Source organism: Lygodium microphyllum, chromosome 7 (genome assembly GCF_053477565.2).
Source record: "Lygodium microphyllum isolate KBCC chromosome 7, Lygodium_microphyllum_v1.1.10, whole genome shotgun sequence".
NCBI classification, from domain to species: domain Eukaryota; kingdom Viridiplantae; phylum Streptophyta; class Polypodiopsida; order Schizaeales; family Lygodiaceae; genus Lygodium; species Lygodium microphyllum.
This window is the reverse complement of record NC_141141.1, coordinates 14,199,855-14,220,650: the sequence shown is the minus strand read 5'-3', so window position 1 is coordinate 14,220,650 and position 20,796 is coordinate 14,199,855.

Sequence of the window (20,796 nt, the reverse complement as noted above, 5' to 3'; positions counted from 1 at the left end):
ACAAAGCATATCTTTGTCAAGGTAGAGTTCGAGGGGGCTTCTCCAGGATAAATCCCTCCAACACCATCCTCCTAAGGGATTGCTTTTTGATCAAGCGTTTCTGATGCTCAGGGGATGACCGGCTACATATTTTTCACCAGCCAACTGGAACCCCTATCAGCCTCACAGAATGGAAGTCACAACTGTGTGCGAAATGCCGAGCATCTTCATGAAGCCTAAAGCATGCCAGAATCCCTCATGTTCATCGTCATTAAACTCCATCACCTCTCATTCACACCCTCACCTTTGAATCAGTGTCATCTACCCACCAGTTCCACTTAGCAGCAGACCCAACTATCCCACTACTTCCCACTGCAGTGCCATGGGACTGGTACTTGGCTAGGAGGGGGTAATATTTACCGTGTTTACCGCAACATAGAGGAGCAGGAAAATGGAGCAGAGGAGTGGGAAAATGGAAAAAAGGAAATAGCAAAAAAGGCGCAGGATAAAAGAAGAAAAAGGCGCCTTGACCGGTAACCAGACCCTGAAAAATTTAAATGTTCGGGCAGGACCCCTAGAAAGTCTCAGTGTCGCCCCGAGAAAGCAAAATAGTAAAAAGCGCACCAGTAAATGTGGAAGCGCTCCCAAATCCTTGTAAAAGAGTGCCAGGCTCGCTCCTATGCAAATTGTATGCATTAGTTGGGAATAGGATAAATTAGAATGGTGGAAAATGAGAAATGGGCTTAGGCCAATGGCTGGCCATGTAAAACAGGGGATGACCGTCCAAAGAAGGGAGGGCATGTATATAAAGTTCAAAAGTGAATGAGAAGCTCATTCTTGTGTGTGGCTAAAGCTTCTTCTTCTTCTTCTCTTGTTTCTTGCCTTCTTGGTTGTGCTTGAGAACGGGAGTGAGGGAGTGTGAGAGGGTGAGTGAGTGAGTATGTGAGGGTGAGGGATCGTGGAGAAGAAGCTCTCCATCTCCTCTCTCCATCTTCTTCTCTTCTCTTCTCTTCCCTTGTCTCGCGTGTGGCTATAGAGGATGGAGCTCATGGGAGAGGGATTGAGGTTGCTTGAGCTTGCCACAAGGATTGTGGAGCTACGGTGTGCAAGAGAGAGGAGGGTACTCGATCGAGTATCAAGGTAAGCTCACTACACTCGTAAGGTAGGCATGGCGCGTCGGCTATGTGAGAGGTAGCCATGGCCGCTCGGCTTGAAACGCTTGATCAATAAGCAATCCGTAGGTCTCGGGGTAGAGCTTGTAGCTCCCCTTCAATCTACTACAACCATAATAGAGTTATATCCTCCCTGAACTTGGGGTAGGCCAACAATGATGTCCATACTAATGAACTCCCATTTCATTTGGGGAATGTCAAGTGATTGCAATTTCCCAGGCATTTTAACATGTTCTGCCTTAATGTGTTGACAAGACAAACATTCCGTGACATATTTGAGTATGTCACCCTTGAGCCTTTCCCAATAATAGCTCTTTCTGACCGCATTAAGGGTCTTGGCATAACCAGAATGCCCTAAGAAAGGGGAGTCATGGGCTTCCCACAGTATCTTCTGCTTGAGAGTTTGGCTTGCAGGGATACATAATCTTGTCCTAAAGTAGACAAGCCTACTACTAATGGAGAATTCTTGATACTTCGTCTTTAGCTTTGGGTCTTGATCCTTGATGGGGATCTCCCTTAGCATTTTCTGATAGACTGGGTCATGATATGCCTCTTCTTTTACTAGCTCAAGAATCGGGTTATTTGGCATTGATACCTTTGTGGCTAGAGACCTTGCTGTTGATGGATCTTGTAGAATGAGAGAATTTAGAAATTCCTGGCACGACTGAGTGCATTGACAACTGTCAAGATTGTGGGAGAGAAGGAAGGAGTCTCGCTTGAAGCTTTCTTGCTTGCACAATGGGGGAAGACACACAAGGGTGGAGGCTGAAAAACAGTTTTCCTCTTCTTAGTTGTGTAAGCCAAAAAGAACTCAAGTACAAAGAAATAGAAGAACCCTATATATGGGTCTCAAACCAAACTCAACTAACTAAGGTGGCATACTAACTGAGCCACGAACTAGAGTAGATAAGGATAGCTATCATGTAGCTATTATTCATGGGCGGTGTACCAACCGCGTCTGCAACTGACAAGTCGGTGACATAAATATACAACGGTCACCCTGGCGTATCACGAGTGGAGCTCGATATCTCAACACTCCCCCTCGAGCTCAATCCCAATTCCTGCACACCAAGCAGGTCTCTGAACTTGCGCAGCTTCTCTGCGCCCAATGCCTTCGTGAATATATCAGCTACCTGATCCTCTGTGCTGACATAAACTAGATCAATAAGACCTAGTAAAACCCTCTCTCGCACATAGTGATAATGCACCTCAATGTGCTTTGTTCTAGCATGATAGACTGGGTTATTTGCCAAGTGTATACTACTCATGTTGTCACAATAAATGACAACTGGCCCATCTGTAGACTGATGCATATCATAAAGTAGCTTATGCAACCAAGCTACCTCACATGCAGCCATTGCTGCACCCCTGTACTCAGCCTCTGTGCTCGACAAGGCAACTGTAGGCTGTTTCTTGCTGCTCCAAGTGACTGCAGCACTCCCAAAAGAGAATACATATCCACTGGTAGATCGTCTATCAGAAATACTACCAGCCCAATCAGCATCAGTGTATCCATGCAACTGTATCTGAACCCCAGTCTCATAAAATAGTCCATACTGCAATGTGGACTTCACATACCTAAGTATGCGTCTAGCCGCATCCAAATGTGGTTTCCTTGGAGCCTGCATAAACTGACTTACCAATCCAACAGCATAGCTCAAATCTGGCCTGGTAATAGTCATATAAATCAAACTTCCTACTATGCGTCTGTACATAGTAGGGTCTTCTAGAAGCTCACCTGCATCTGTGCTCAGCTTCACATTTTGCTCCAAAGGAACTGAAATAGGTTACAGCCTGTCATCCCATATTTGGACAGCATGTCCAATCCATACTGCCTCTGCAAGAGCTGTATCCCACTTGGTGATCTAATCACCTCAATGCCCAAGAAATAACGCAGCTCTCCCAAATCCTTCATCTCAAACTTCTGCTTCAATAGCATTTTCACATGAAGGATATCTTCATCACTGTCACCTGTCATAATCAAATCATCAACATAAATGACAAGCAGCATAATACCTTTCTCTGCTTTTCTCACATAAAGTGAGAAATCTGCCTTGGAAATCTGAAAGCCAATAGTGACAAGATACTGTCCTATCTTGTCAGACCATGCTCTAGGTGCTTGCTTCAAGCCATACAAGGCTTTCTTCAACCTGCAAACAAACTTAGGATGAACAGCATGCACATAACCTGGTGGCTGCTCCATATAGACCTCTTCTTGCAAATCACCATGCAAGAAGGCATTCTTTACATCCATCTGATGTAAAGACCATCCCTTTGATGCAGCCATAGCAATGACTGCTCTTACGGTTGCTATCCTTGCAACCGGACTAAATGTTTCTTCATAGTCAATGCCATATGTTTGTGCATACCCCTTGACTACTAATCTTGCCTTGTATCTGTTCACAGAACCATCAGCATTGTGCTTCACCTTATAAACCCACTTACAGCCAATTGCATTCTTACCTTTAGGCAAAGGTACCAACTCCCATGTAGCATTTGCTTCCAAGGCATCCATTTCTTCATCCATGGCTTTCTCCCATTTTTCTTTTCCCATGGCTTGCTCAAAAGATGTGGGTTCTGGTTCCTGTATCACTTTGACCATATATGCATAGTGAATGGCTGTAAATCCATCATATTTCAGCCTATCCACAGGATACCTAGCTCTTGTAGACCTGCGCAAAGTAGGTTCACTCCCAGGTGCTCTCAAAACATCCCTGGTCTTCCTTACTCCAGGTGTAACAATAGAAGGAATACCCAACTCATCATCAATGCTCTGTTCTGAGCCACTGGATTCACCATCCACATAAGAGTGACCTGCATTCACATCAAACATGGGCTGATCAACCTTCTCTTTTCCTTTTCGTGATACCTGCATACCACTATCTGCATTGCTTTGAGAAGATTCTCCTGATCTCAATCTGCCTGTCCATGGCGAAGAATGTGAACCACTGCTAGAGGACGCTCCAGGTCCACTAATATTTTGTGACTGCTGCTGTGAATTCTGTGTAGCATTACCATTTTGTGCATCTTCATCATCAATCACATTTACTGGTTTATACCAGCTACTCATCTCATCAAAAACAACATCTCTGCTCACTGTAAACTTACGAGTAGAAGGGTTATAGCATCTATACCCTTTTTGCTGCAGAGAGTAACCAATAAAGATGCACTTCTCAGCTTTTGGATCCAACTTGGATCTCAGCTCATCTGGCACATGTACATAGGCAATGCAACCAAAAATTTTCAAATGAGAAATATCTGGTTTCCTACCAGTATACCTCTCCTCTGGAGTCATTCCATGTATTGCTGCAGTGGGAGTCCTGTTCATTATGTAGACTGCTGTAGCAACTGCTTCAGCCCAATAAAAATCTGGCAAGTCTTTTTCATTGAGCATGGCACGAGATACCTCTCCAATATGCCTGTTTTTCCTTTCTGCAATTCCATTTTGTTGTGGGGTATAACTGCATGAATATTGCTGCTTTATGCCATGCTCCTGCAAGAACTTTGCAAACTCATTTGAGAGGTACTCTCCCCCTCCATCTGACCTTAGGCATTTTATCTGCAAGCCTGTTTCTTTTTCAACCATAGCTTTAAGAGTTTTGAAATGCCCAAAAACTTCACTTTTCTTTTTCATAAAATACACCCAAACTTTTCTGCTATAGTCATCAATAAAACTGACAAAATAATGACAGCCTCCAAGAGATGCAGCTTTAGTTGTCCACACATCAGAGTGAATTAATTCCAATGGCTTCTCACTCTCTTGAACATGTCTAGGAAATGGTTTCCTTGCCTGTTTTCCAAACTGACAGGCTTCACATACCTTATGCATTTCTGCAACCTTGAATTTGGGCAATCCTGCAACAATATTTTGGGCCTGCATTGATTTAAGTCGCTGTACATTAACATGACCAATGCGTTTATGCCAGATATCAATATCTGCAACTACACCGGTCCCATGTGCAAACATTGCTGCACTCAATTCAGACATGTCTGCATCCAATGTAAACATTCTACCCTTCTTCTTTCCTTTTGCTATCAAGCGACCTTTATTTTTCATATCCTCAACAAAGCATCCATGAGGATTAAATCTGACCTGCAAGCCCTGTTCAACCATTTGACCAACTGAGACCAGATTCTTGGTGATATTCGGGACATGAAATACATCGGACAGGTATTTCTTTTTCCCACCCTGCATAGACAAGGGAATTTTTCCAATCTGCACAATAGGATGTGCAGTATCATCACCAGTCTCCACAAATCCTGGTTTTTCCATTTTCCTTGCATCCTCCATCCATTCTGCATGACCTGTCATGTGGTTTGATGCACCTGAGTCAACATACCATACACCATTGCTTTCTTCTGCACTTGTCATAGAATTGTTCATGTGCTGCACCATGAACAAATGCTCATTTCTGTCATCACCCTGTCTACTAGAAGATGCATAATTCCCTTGTTGCAGTTTTCCATTCATGATGTCATTCTGCTTTTTATAGCAGTCTTTAGCCATATGACCCATTTTACCACAGTAGTAGCATTCAACATTACTGTTTGCATTTTGGCCTCTTTGCCATCCACCACGACCTCTTTGGCTCCCCCTGCCTCTAGAGTTACCACGTCCTCCTCCATAGGACTGGTTTTCTTGAGTTTGCTGCATATTCTGATTTCTGCCACGGCCTCCAAATCGGCCTCCTCTACCTCTGCCTCTACCTCTTCCAGCATTTGAGTAGAAGACAGCTTCTTTTGAAGTTCCTCCTGAAGAAGATGCACCACCATTTCTCTGTTCCTCAGAAATTAGAAGAGCAATCAACTCCTCAAAATCAGGAAATCTTTCACGAACTGAAATGGATGTCCGAAACTGTGCATAATCCTTTCCTAGACCATTCAAGGTCACGGAAACTAAATCATCATCTTCCACTGGCGACCCAATGGAAGCAAGTGCATCTGCAATCTTCTTCACCTTCATGTGGTAGTCGTTGATGCTCATACTTTCTCTTTGCACATTATGCAACTCTTGCTTGAGCTGCATTTTCCTGGCTTGCGTATTTGTGCTATACATTTTTGACAAAGTATCCCATGCCTCCTTTGGCGTACTTGCATCCTGAATATGCACAATCATAGAGTCTGAAATACTGATAGACAGCCAATACATAACTTTCCTGGCTCTCTCATGCCATGTTTTAAATGCCTGCATTTGTTGTTGATTGGGAACATCAGGAAGAACTGGTTCTTCTTCATTTCCTGCAACAAATTCCCAATATCCTTTTCCCATAAGGAAATTCGTCATTCTAAACTTCCATGCCTGGAAGTTGTTCTTGTCAAGCTTTTCAGTGACAATCTGTGAAAGAGAATCAGACGCCATTACAGAATACTGCAAGAAATTCTGTCACTGCAAAAAACACAGCTTCACCCTCACAAGGGCAAATCTGCAAAACTGGCGAAAGTGGTATTTGACCACACAGTCACTTCCTAGTGACGATTTTGCATAAACAGGAACCAAGGATGATTCTGAAACTCCCAATGTCTCTGCGCACAAGCATACGATGCAATTTCTACAGTAACTTTTCACCGACCTGTAGAACAGTGGTCGCACAGCATAAAACTGAGCCTTTTCTTGAGTGCGTGCAGAAAACTTCCGTCTGCAAAACAGGCCCCGAAATGGCCTCAAATCAAAAAAACAAGGTCGCCAAGGGCTAAAGCCCTCTCCCGCAGCATATACTGCCCTCTTGCTTCACCGCGAAGGGCGTCTCAACCTGAGACAATGCACTCCTGCAATTTCCGGCTGTGCTACCTGCAGAGATCTGCTCCCAAAATAGGAAATGAAAGCAACACTGCTCCTCTTACCAGACCACCGCGAGCTTGGCTTGCTTTCTTGAGCTCCTTACCACGAACAAGGCTCTGATACCATGTCAAGATTGTGGGAGAGAAGGAAGGAGTCTCGCTTGAAGCTTTCTTGCTTGCACAATGGGGGAAGACACACAAGGGTGGAGGCTGAAAAACAGTTTTCCTCTTCTTAGTTGTGTAAGCCAAAAAGAACTCAAGTACAAAGAAATAGAAGAACCCTATATATGGGTCTCAAACCAAACTCAACTAACTAAGGTGGCATACTAACTGAGCCACGAACTAGAGTAGATAAGGATAGCTATCATGTAGCTATTATTCATGGGCGGTGTACCAACCGCGTCTGCAACTGACAAGTCGGTGACATAAATATACAACGGTCACCCTGGCGTATCACGAGTGGAGCTCGATATCTCAACAACAACTACATTCTCTTTTCCATGCCTATATTTGATTTCAAAATCATATTCTTCCAGCACTTCGATCCATCGACGTTGCCTCATATTGAGCTCATTCTGAGTGAAATTCCATTTAAGACTCTTGTGGTCCGTTACTAAGGAAAATTTGTTATCTAGCAAGTAATGTCTCCAAAGTTTGAGAGCATGGATGACAACCAACAACTCCAGATCATGGGTAGCATAATTCCTTTCATGGCTCTTCAATTTTCTTGATTAATATGCTATGGGATGACCTTCTTGCATAAGTATACATCCTAAAGCAAGTGCACTAGCATCAGTTACCACTTCAAACTTCTTACTGAGATCAGGAAGTTTCAAGATAGGTGCTGATACTAAGCTCTGCTTTAGTTTGTCAAAGTTTTTCTATTCAGTAGGTGACCATACAATTGCTACTTGCTTCTTTAGTAGATCAGTCAGAGGTGCTACAATCAAAGCATAATCTTTGATGAAAATTCTGTACCACCCTATCAACCCAAGAAAACTACGTATTTCTTTGACAGAAGTTGGTGTTGGCTATTCCAGAATGTCTCTGACCTTAGCTAGATCTATATACGTTTTCCCATTCCCAATGTACTTTTTAAGTTAGATCACGAATGCCATAAAGATATCCCTCGATTATGTGCCGCTCTTCTAATTTTTAAAGAAAATAAAAGAGCGTAAAATTCCTTCTGATAATACGATGAATCCCTGATATTCAATCTATCGCTTGAAAAATACACACTTCTTCTTCTTGGCATAAAGCTTGTGTGCTCTCATTGTTTCAAGAACAACGCGAAGCTAGGGTTCATGATCCTTTTTTTGTTTTGAGTAGACTAGGGTATCTTCAAAAAAGACGAGTACGAAGTCATCAAGATAGGGCCTAAAGATATCTTGCATTAATCTATTGAAGGTAGCAGGAGCATTCATCATCAACTCGAATGACATCACTAGGAATTCGAAGTGTCCATACCTTGCACTGAATGTGGTATTCAGAATATCTTCTTCTTTGATCCTTATCTGGTAATATCCAGATCTGAGATCTATCTTTGAGAAGATCTTTGCTCCTTGAAGACGGTCAAGTAATTCATCTATTCTTGGAATGGGGTATTTATTTTTGATGGTTGCTTGATTCAACCCTCTATAGTCAATGCATAGGCGAAGTGTTCCATCTTTCTTCTTTTGGAACAACACTGGAGCTCCCCATGGTAAACTGCTAGGATAGATGTAGCCTTGATCTAAAAGTTGTTTGAGTTACTCTTTCAGTTCGATAGGTTCCGGGATGGACATCTTGTATGACCTCTTTGCGACGACCAGTATGAACCATTCCGGACCCCCAGGGTTCTAACCAACATTCTCCAAGGTCATCGCTCGACCTTTCCTAATATTCCTCATTAACATTTCCTTTGAGAGAAAGCTCTCGGCTACCCAAGACCACCCTTCGGTAGGATAGACCCATTGGTCACATCCACCACGCTTCCCTCGGGGGTTGTTTTAGTTATTTAATTACCTACCACATTATGTTTGATACATAAAAGCAGCTTCCTTAATTAACCCGTTAATCACAGGCTCCTTTACGTAATTTAGGGCACAAACATGAAGACAAGATAAAACACTTCCTTAACTTATCTTTAGATTAATGTTTGTCTCTTGCCCATACAGGAGAATTAAGTGTTCCTTTTTGCCTCTGCAAAAAACTCCTTTCGTCTCCCGGCAATAAAACTCGAAGGTTTATCCTACCAAGATTCCACCTTGTAACTAGTATCAAGGCCTCGAGATCCCATCTCAAGTCACATAGAACACTTGTGTAGGGCCCGGAGGCATTGGGATTTATGGCCAGAGCCCCCACTGGCACCCAAGCGTCCTCCTACGCCAAGTAATTTCCACGGAGATACCTCTCGCGGCGGGTTCGGTCCACATTCCTAGCGCGGATTCACAACCCCCTTGGTTAGGGTTTGGCGGTTCGCGGGGGGTATCTATCACCATCCTTCCTTAATTATCCCTTTAGGAAATCAACCACAGCTGAAGCAACCAGCTTAAAAACAATTACTAGGGAAAACATCCCTTTTGTTTCCATGGCAATCAGTTATCTCAGACCTGGCCATGCAATCATCAATCACACCCCACTTGGGTTAACATCCAAAACCACATTAACAAACAATTGAATGCACAACCTCTTGCTTCAAGGCATCGGAATCCCATTGCATGCACAATCATAATTTAAGTTGGATGTATCAAAACACGTGCTCAAGGGATTTACAACCTTTTCAAACAACCAAGCATAACTTGGGTCAACAATCCATTTAGGGTTAGGTCACTAGCTCCAATTAAGCTAGAAGCATACCCATTTGTGATAGTCCACAGCATGATCGATAAAAAAATTCGCGGGCAATTATACTTATTCCTAATGCACCCCATCTCATGAAGGTCTAGGTTTCTATCCATCAGTGCAATTGCATCCTATGAATGGCAACTATCATTTCATGTATTTCTTTTAGTCATGATTGCGAAGCATGAATTTTAAATGACTATTCATGCACTAAACTGGTTTAAAAGCTATTATTTTATGTGAAATGATGTAAAAACCTTATCATTCTATGTGTGTAAAAGCTATCATTTCATGCATATAAACTTATGCGAACTCCATACTCTACCATTTCACGCATATAAACTTATGCGAACTCCATACTCTACCATTTCACGCATGCAACCTAGCGCTTAGAGTAAACAAAAATCCTACGACTCGTCCTTGTTCCATGCATGTAGCTAACCTCTTCATTTCTTCCACGAGAAATAATACATAATTAATTATAAATCTTAAAGAACCTGGGTTTGATTACCTCATAGAAAAGTCCATAATGTAATGTGGACTTCACATATCTCAATATGCATCTGACTGCATCCAAATGTGCCTTTCTAGGTACTTGCATAAATTGACTCACAAGACCAACAACGTAGCTCAAGTCTGGCCTTGTAATGGTCATGTAGATCAAACTCCCCACTATCCTCCTGAATATAGTAGGGTCTTCTATCTCATCCCCAACATCAGCACTCAACTTTACATTCTGCTCTAACGGGACTGAAAGTGGTTTGTATGCTATCATACCATACTTGGACAACATATCCAAGCCATACTGTCTTTGGGACAGCCATATACCATCATCACATCTAATCACCTCAATGCCAAGGAAGTAGCTTAGCTCACTTAAATCCTTCATCTCAAACTTCTTCTTCAAAAAATCATTGACTTCAGCAATCCCACTATCACTATCACCTGTAATAATCAAGTCATCCACATAGATGACTATGATGACCAAACCTGCATCTCCCTTTCTCACATAAAGTGAGTGATCAGCATAAGAAACATAAAAGCCAATATTGACAAGATACTCTCTGATCTTGTTAGACCATGCTCTAGGTGCTTGCTTGAGCCCATAGAGCGCCTTCTTCAACCTGCACAAATATGTGGGATGCTCTAAATCTTCATAACTTGCTGACTGATCCATATACACTTCTTCCTGCAAATCACCATGCAAGAAGGTATTCTTCACATCCATTTGCTGCAACCTCCAACCTTTGGCTCCTGCCAAAGCAATCACACATCTGATAGTTTCCATCCTAGCAACTGGACTGAAGGTTTCTTCATAATCTATGCCATATGTCTGGGCATAGCCTTTTGCAACCAACCTAGCTTTGTACCTACTAATAGAACCATTTGCATTGTGCTTAATCTTATAAACCCAATTACATCCAATAGCTTTCTTGCCCTTTAGCAATGATACTAGATCCCAAGTCTTATTGGCCTCTGCAGCCATCTCCTCATCCATTGCTGCATCCCAATGAGTATGACCAACAGCATCCTCAAAACAAGTGGGCTCAACATCCTCAACTAGTTTCACCATATAAGCATAATGGTGAGCTGCATAATCTTCAAAACCAAATATTTTAACATGGTAGATCTGCATACCACCGGATCACTCAATGGAGCCTTTACATTACTATGAGCTCTCTGTACACCTAGTGTCCTAACAGAAGGAATACCAAGCTCATCATCCAAGCTCTTTGAGCCACTAGAGTCTCCATCAAGAACTGCATCAATGCCATCTAACACTTTATTCTTTCCTTTATCTTTACCTGTAGTGCTACTAGATGCACTTGAAGATGTAGAACTACTCCTTAGTCTCCCAGACCAAGGACTAACAGATGATGTCTCTGGTCCACTAAGAGTCCGTGATTCTTACTTTTCAGCCTACACATGAGTGTCATGATCATCATCAACATCCAATGCATCACCACTAGATGCATATCAACTGCTCATTTCATCAAAGATGACATCCCTGCTCACTCTGAACTTACATGTGACAGGGTTATAACAGTGATATCCCTTCTGCTCTAAAGAGTATCCAATAAAGACACATTTTCTGCCTTTGGATCAAGCTTCTTCCGTAGCTCATCTGGCACATGAACATATGCAACACAGCCAAATACCTTCAAGTGCGATACATCAGGCTTCTTGCCAGTAAAGAATTCTTCAGGATTCATCCCACGAACTACAGCTGTGGGAGTTCTATTCATAATATAAACAGCAGTATGAATAGTCTCAGACCAAAAATGCTTAGGCATATTCTTTTCAGCCATTAAGGCATGTGCAACTTCTGCAATATGCCTGTTTTTTCTTTTTGCAATCCCATTTTGCTGTGGGGTATACTTGCATGTGAACTGTCTCTTTATCCCACGAGACCTCAGAAAATCACTGAACTCATTCGAGAGGTACTCTCCCCCTCCATCTAACCTCAAGCACTTTACTTTCAAGCTTGTTTCTCTTTCAAATGTAGCCTTGAAAGTTCTAAGGTGCTCAAATGCTTCACTCTTTTCCTTCATAAAGTATACCCATAGCTTTCTAGAACAATCATCAATGAATGTGACAAAGTATGAACTACCTCCAAGAGATACATTTTGTGTAGGTCCCCAAATATCTGTATGCACAACATCAATGATATTTTTGCTTTTCATAGTAGGAATTCCAGCATCCAGAGTAAACATACGTCCAACTCTACTTCCCTTTGCAACCAACCTGCACTTGTCATTGAAGTCTTCTACAAAGCAGGCCTTTGCATTAAATTTGACTTGCAACCCTTGTTCTACCATTTGATCGATTGACACCAAGTTATTTGTAACAAATGGCACATGTAACACATCTGAAAGAATCTTTGTCTTACCATATTGCAAGGACAAGGGAACTTTTCCAATGCGTAAAATTGGGTGGCATGAATCATCACCCGTACCTGCATTTTGCAAATCCTGCATCTCTCCAAACCATTCTGCATGGCTGGTCATATGATTGGATGCACCTGAATCAACATACCAAACATCATCATGTGTTCCCTTTCTTGTAATAGCATTCAGCATATGCTGCATAACAAACAGACACTCATTTTTGTCTTCATTCTGTCGTGAAGACGATGCATAGTTTCCTTGCTGCAACTTACCACTGCGAATATCATATTTCTTAGTATAACATTGGGTTTCCATTCCAATATCATCTTGAAGAGGACTTTCCACATCCCCTTCCTAAATTGGAGTAGAAAGCTTGGACCTGTTCACCACTTTTTTCAGATGTCTCACTCTACATGTTGATCTCTTCAGTGATCATAAGGGAGAACAAGTCATCGAAATCTGGAAATGGCTTTCTGACATATACGGAAGTTACAAAAGACTTCCAAGCCTTTTCATTGTTAAGTCCACCCAAGGTAGACGATACCAAATCATCATCATCGGGCATTGCATCAATCGCTGCCAAGGCATCTGCAATGCTCCTTACCTTTAGTGCATACTCATGATAGACATCTTCCCTTTTTTCAATGTATTCAACTCTTGCTTGAGCTGAGTCTTTTGTGCCTTTGTATTTATGAAAAACATACTTTCAAGTATGGTCCAAGCTGCATATGAATTCTCTGCATTTCTAATATGTCCCAATATATTATTGTCAATTACTGTAGACAGCCAATGCATGACCTTTTTGTCTTTTGCATTCCATTCCTTCCATGCCTTTGTCTCTTCTGCAATTGGAGGATCACTCACCTCCGGCCCCTTTTCTTCACCTGAAACAAACTCGTAGAGGCCTTTTCCAATAAGGAAGTTCGTGACACGGAACTTCCATGAAGGGTAGTTGTTCTTGTCGAGCTTCTCAATGATAGGGTTTCCATTGTTCTCTGCCATTATCACAAAACTAATACCAAACAACAAGCAAATCTTTTGCGACTCTAAACCTGTAGTGTACAACAATACACCAGATAGCCTTTTTCACTGTCTGCTCAACAATACATGCAATCTGCAACCAGTTTGCAGATAAACCTTGTGTTTATTCGTTGGTAAACACCTTTGAACTTACAGATCTGAAATGTGTAACCTGTGCACTTGTATAGGGCAGACACAACTGAAATTGTAGGGTATCTCGAACTGCTATCCGCAACCTTGTGAGTCTAAAATGTGTAGAATACATAGCGCTCTTCGTACACACCAAATCTCACTACAATCTGAGATTTTTGCTCTGCCTTGCTTCCGATGCCTCCACAGGCACTATCTCTAAGAGAATAGGCAGAGAATGGAAGAACTTCTTGCCCTGGCTTGCTTGTCGAATCCTTGGCTCCTCTTCTTCACTTTAGCCTTCAAAACCAGCCTCAATCAATGGTGTAGCTCTGATACCATGTCAAGAATCGCGTGGTGAGGGGACTTGCTCAAGATGCTACGCCGAACACACACAGAATGTACAAGGAGAAGCTCACTCAAGAGACAAGAAGAGAGATCGAGGCCAAAACGTTTTCTTGCTGGTTTCTTCTTCTTTTTCCACCCACTTTACAATGTACACAAAGTATAGATAAGATACAACATAAAGGAAAGTGGCCTACTAAGTCAAACAATGCATACTTGACTACACTAGTCGACTGGCGCTATAACTATGCCAGCTGTAAATAGGTGTAACAACCTAAATATAATAAGTAATGAGTCAGTGGACATGTGAGAGTCATAATGACTACCGACGTGCTAAGTGTAGATGTGTGGACCTATCTAACCAGGCGGTCCATCATTAATGTCTGCATGTGTTGAGCTTGTCATCTCAACAATTTATCATAGTCCCGGAATACATCAAGTATCATGCCCGAAGGCTACCCCAGCAATCAACAGGATTGCTGCTCCAAGTTTCACCCGTAGACTAGTACACGGGCCTCGAGATCCCATCTCGAGTCATGTTAGGCTCTTGTGCGGGATCCAGAGGCAAGGAATTTATAGCCAAAGCCTCCCCTGGCACCCAAGAGTCCTCTTGCTTCAAGCAGCACCCACGGAGAGACCTCTCGGGGCGGGTTAGGTCCATATACCCGACGCGGCTAATAACCCCTTTGGATAGAGCCAGGCAGATAGTCGGAGGTAACTAAACCTGTCTCTCCCTCCAGGATTTTAACTTGAAGCATTAAGTGTTTTTCTTGAATTACTTCCTTGAGCAAGGAAATTCAAACAATGTATCTAAGTGTACAATCACGATCATTTCGGAGGCCGTTTGTACGACCAACTGCTAAGTTGTGATTCCTTTTTCCCGAATGCTCCCAGCATTTGATCCTGGATTGTTCGCGACTTGGCGAGATCCCAAGGGCTTGGCAAGCTAGATTGCTTGTTTCCCCTTTATCTTCGGGTTAGCGTTTGTACCCTGCCGACCCTAATTATCCTTACCTTAGGTCTCTTGGTAAAAATAGGTCATGGACAACCCCATTGTCCTTGGTTGGTCAACTTGCTGGTTATCTCCTAGATCCCTTGAAGTATCTATGTGATCTTTCCTTCAATCCCTAATTGACCAATGATACTTTTGGTGATACAAGAATACCTGATCTTAACCCCCTTTTTCAATAGTACTCACATGCACTAATGTTTGCCCCTTTTTAACCCTTTCTTTGAGCTTGTCTAACTACGTTGATTAAGACAAGTATTGACTTTACTCAACAATTTCAAGGCCAATGTACAAAGCATGAATTCAAGAATTCTAATGCACATTAATTTCATGCAATCTTTCTAGGCGTGCAATCTTGATATTACCCATGCATGCAATAGTTCCTTCGTATGCATCTAGTATGGATGCGACAACCATATCACTTGATTTTGCTAATCAATTCAAGAGAGAGACCCTTAAGATATGTCTACCCTTCCATGCACTTATATTTTCATGATTATGCAATTAAGGTATGAAAGAAACGCATGATAAATACTAGTCACAAGCAATAGTTTTGTACGAGACATGCAAAGGTCCTTTCAATGCATGCGACTTAACATGTTGCTTGTTTATGCGAGAATCTTTCCCATGCATGTAGAAGTTTTCCTTGCATGTATCTAATATGATTGTGATACTTTATGCTCAAGAGAAGACCCTAGGATATGCCATTTCCAAATCAATACACGATGGAGCATAATTAATATATTTGGGACACGAAGGTAATACTGAGTCGTTCCATTAGTGCAATTGACTTCCATGAAATCACCCCATGTTTGCAAATATTCATGCAACTCATGCGCTAGAATTTTTTTATTAAATTCAATAGAACCTTCTTAAATAATGCAATGAAAATTTTTTTATGAGAGTGTCTAATGCAAAAATTCCCTATGAATTTATTCCATACGTATTTCATGAACTTTGTATATACGAGGTTACGTAATCATTTAACATATTGAGTTCATTGACAAGGAGCGCGGGATCATGGACTTGATTCTTGACAATCGAAACCTTGTTAGCAGCCTCTCCTCTGCCTTGGGTAGAAACACCTGCAGAGTTGCTAGTTGCGTGCCTCTTGGGTGCCATCTTTCGCAGAAATCTAGTGACCTTCGTGTGCGGGGATATCTATTAGATGCATAGGAATTTCTTGCAAATTGTCCAGCGGCTTCCCAGCAGTCCTCAGGGCCTTTGCACTTGAATCGATGTGGTCATGGATTAAGGAAAAATTAAGCTGGGTCTTACTGGTGAAAGGCCTCCTAAAGGAGATGCTTTCTTGGAAGCTTCCAAACTCCTTTCTCTTCTCTGACAGAAAAATCAGACGACATCTTCTCTCCTTCTTTTGATGAAACGATGGCAGGGGGAGCGAAATGATGATGATTATGATGATAATGATGAAGAAGATGATGGTGATGATGGCGACAATGAAGTGGGGGGGAGATGATGATGATGGTGGTAGTGGCGATGGCATCATGACGGCGTAGGGAAGGGGCCGCGCTGCTGCCGACGGCCTGGGGGGTTATATAGGGGGAGGTCTTATGGAGGGGCCAAGTGGAGGGTGGCCCACAATGCTCCCCCCCCCCACTTGGAGGGTGCATGGTTAATCTACCTCTCTCTCTCTCTCTCTCTCTCTCTCCCCCTCTCTCTTTTCGACATCCTATCGACAGGGAGAGAGAGGAGATAAAAAAATTTGCACCAAAATTTAAAAAAAAATTACCTTAAGAGGGGAGTTCCCATGGAAAAGAAATAGGTAGACTACATCGGGGATATTACAGGAGGTGAGCCATCAAGAGATCTCTCAATCCCCTTTTGGCCTCTCCTACTCGGATTGAAGACATGGAGCTCAACTTACATGGGAGCTTTGTGGGCAACCATGAAAGCTTCACTTTAAGCTTCCCCTCTTTGAAGCTCAAGCTTGGGGGACAAGCATGGGAGCCTTTCTTATCAGTAGGAGCATTCGAACGCTTAATTTTTCTTCCACAGATGCCCCAACTAACCAGACTTGATCGATGGTGAAATTGGACATCATGATGATTTATGCTTCAATGGTTTTCCCAAGCATTATAGAGGTATGCCAATCTGATCTTAATATCTCAATTCAGCCACTTGCTGAGCTTAATCCCTTGTTGGAGAGATTCAAGATTGCATAGGTTTAATAGTTCAATCCTCTTCGTGTGCATGCATCATATCTCTTCCTAAAATTCATTGTATTGGCTGACATTAACCCCCATTTTGTCTTGTGATTTTGGATGAGTCCCAAAATGAGTAATGGCCATTGTAAATTGGGTAAGTAGCAGCTAGTGAGTCAATGGACTGCCAAGGTAACCCCTACCCCAACCTTTATCATTCCTTGCATCTCATGAAAATGCCCAATGCCTCCTTTCCAATGCATCTCATGCTGATTTTTTTAAAAAAAGTTTTGCCATGTATACTCGGGCTGAGGAAAAAGGCTGATGCTAGGCAAGGTGGTAAGACAAAAGAGAGGTGACCCTCCCTTACCACTTAAGACCCTAAAAGGGTGCACAACCCTGAGGGGGGGGAGCTTTGCCCACCTCTCGGTGATTCGGAGCCCGATACTTGTATGCAGGTGCATTTACTTCCCATGAGCTCCACTCTCCCTAATATAATGATCCCCCTTGAACACCCCTCCACAATGCTAATGGCACCCTTGTATTACACTTGAAGTGCATGTAGTCAAAGAGATGTATGTGGCAGTGAATTTGCTTTTGCATTGATGGAAGAGTAGATGCATATGCAATGATGCTTGAGATAATGCTCAGTATGCTTAGTATGATATTGATTTTATTAATCATGCCTCTCGGACTATGCTCTATCCATGTAAGGCTTTTGCCAATAAGGGACATGCAGTGTTTTTGGTCACAGTACTCCAAGACAGTCACAAAGATCTTATTGCAAAAAATTCTTTTTTGAATTTATAAGTAAATCCTATATCTTACCTCAAAGAGGGATTTTTCCACTCCAGTTTGAACCAGAAACCTCTCATATCAGAGCTACGATCTGGAAGTTATGCCCATTTTTGTGCTCTAGGGTCACTATGGAGTCACTATGGACAAGGTGCAGACCGTGCTCCAAGACAGACACAATAAATCCATTGCAAAAAATTATGATAATTTTTTGTCACAAAGGTTAATATCTCATCTCAAAGAGGACTTTCCTCTTCTACTTGAGCCAAAAATCTCTTCAATTGGAGTTTCCTACAAAGAGTTATGCCTCTTTTAGTGATAGCAGAACCTGTGGATTGCATACAGATGGTCGGCCAAAAAGGCAAAAGCAAGGCCCAAGAGGAACTACAGAGGGATATTAGAGACTCCCTGACCTCCATGAATGAGGAACCAAGCTCAGCACAAGATTACCATGGTGACATACAGAAGGAAATGCTTGAAACGGACCCGTACACCCTTCTTAATCACACCCTTTGTCAGCATGAGCTTCATCATATGGAACGACATAATGATATGGTCACCAACCACTGCCAAATGATGTCCAAGTTTGATGAAGCGATTGAGCACATGGCTCTCTCAAACTTGAAGACTCAAAAGACCTTGGATCAGCTCACTACTCTTGTTGCTCAATTAGCGATTGCTTCATCCCAAGAGAAGGCCAATGACTCTCGTCATGAGTCTAGACGTCCTCCACATCAGGAACCATTGCATGGTCCACAGGGTATAATTAATGCTAAGGGAATTTCCCCTTCTATCTATGAGATTGGTGAGCCCTCTCATGTGCATGATGAGCCCATGTTGAAATCCCATGTACACCATGCAACCAACCTCCCATTGAGGCCTTCTCCCACCCTTGGTTAAATTTTCCCTGCTCTCCCTAGGAGCCCCCATGCACCCTATATGAATCAGCCCCATAAGGGACAACATGGTACAAATGGCCAGCATGGCAATCATGGACATCATGGTTATAATGGACAACATGGACTTAATGCACCACATGGGATGTATGGACAATAAGGCATGTATGTCCTCTAATGTACACTTAGGAGCACTGTTTGTACTTCTTTTCTCAAGGAAATAATACTGGAAAAATAACTAATGCTTCAGGTTAAAAGCCTAGAGGGAGAGGTAGCATCAGTTACCTTTGACTATCTACTTGACCCTATCCAAGGGGGTTGTTAGCCGCGCCATGTATGTGGACCGAACCCGCCGCGAGAGGTCTCTCCGTGGATGCTACTTGGAGCAAGAGGATGCTTGGGTGCCAGGGGAGGCTCTCGCCATAAATCCCTTGTCTCTGGATCCTACACAAGAGGCCGACGTGACTCCAGATGGGATCTCGAGGCCCGCATACTAGTCAACAGGCGAAACTTGGAATAACGATCCCTGAGGATTACCGGAATAACGTTCGGGCGGATTATATGATGTATTCCAAAGATTGATAAATAAAGATCAAAGGTTGAAAAGGAACTTGCTTGACATTGTTTTTCTATGTCAGTGCCTAAGTTACGTGAAGGAACCAGTGATTAATTGGTTAATTAAGGAAGCTGTTTTTGCTTGTCAAACTAAATGTGGTAGGTAATTAGATAACTAAAGCAACTGAGGAAAGTGCGGTGGATGTGACCCTGGTTCCGTCCCAGGAAGGGTGGTCCCAATTAGCCGGGAACTTTTCTCAAAGGAATTGACAGCAAGGTGGCAATGACCTGGAATCTAGAGAGCTAGAGTCCCGATTTTTACTATTTTAGGGGAACGGAATGGGACTATGCCTTACGGGCAGAGAGGTGGAGCTTCGCATCCCTCTCGTTTCCCATTCTCCTTGAACCAAGTGCAGTATAAATCCGCTTCGACCCTAATGTTTCTACGTAAAGTAGTTCATCTGGGGCTCGACGCTAGTTACCTCCTAGGAACTTGACCATTAGGGAAACCCTGATTCAGGTCAGTCCTAAGTGGGAGCTGTCGGAATGCTTCCACTTCGTGGCAGACTCGGGAAGACCTAGATCGCAAACCCCGTGACATTCCTTGGGAGTGCCAGGCGGCGCTTTCTGGACTCTCTTCCCGATGGGCTGCTAAGATGTGTCCTATAGCAGACAGGGGGACACGTTACAAGACAACACCACATGATAAAGATCGAGGATCTTCCCTCAACAAAACCCACGAAACAACACCATTGAACACATTATCAAAAATTCATGATCATTCACTTCTCATTGAGACTTCAACTCAACACTTAAGCATCTTAAACCTTCAAGCTCAGATTTCACCATTTTTAGAGAGAATCTGATGCTGAAACAACCATGACTGAGGCTTTGAAAAGATGAGCTTTCAAATTCACACAACTCCTATTTTTTAGGGATGGCAACCCCGTACAGCAAATTGCCCCACAAAGCATGGTTGCCTCAATCAGTGTAAAACGAGTTGTAGATCCTTTTTGTTCTTCTTTTCTCAAAGCACACATAAATACAATCCAAATATACAGGTAACCAAAGCTTTATACATTAAATTTTCATGCCAATTCAATGGCTACAAGCATTTCACTATTGTAGACATTCCATTACTGCATCAAAACAGAGTTTTCACTGATATAGCAATGGAAAATCTTGATGACTTTCATGGGAAACCAAGTTGGTGATGTAGATATTGCTGAATTTATATGTTTCCTC